Source organism: Dufourea novaeangliae, unplaced genomic scaffold (genome assembly GCF_001272555.1).
Source record: "Dufourea novaeangliae isolate 0120121106 unplaced genomic scaffold, ASM127255v1 scaffold628, whole genome shotgun sequence".
NCBI classification, from domain to species: Eukaryota; Metazoa; Arthropoda; class Insecta; order Hymenoptera; family Halictidae; genus Dufourea; species Dufourea novaeangliae.
Window position 1 is genome coordinate 2,972 of NW_015374527.1, and position 212 is coordinate 3,183.

Here is a 212-nt window from a genome sequence, read left to right on the forward strand (position 1 = left end):
AATCAGACTATATTTAATAACATACATTTCGTATCGCGACATTAAGGGAAAGGTGGGATAATTGGTCACAATTTTGCTTTTTCATTGAAATAAAAATAATTGTTTATTTTATTTATATCTCATCGTTTGCAAAGATTGTTAGTATTGTGGCAGTATTCTAACTTGCAAGCATTCGATAATGAAAAACTACTTTTAAGTATTGAACTTGGTTC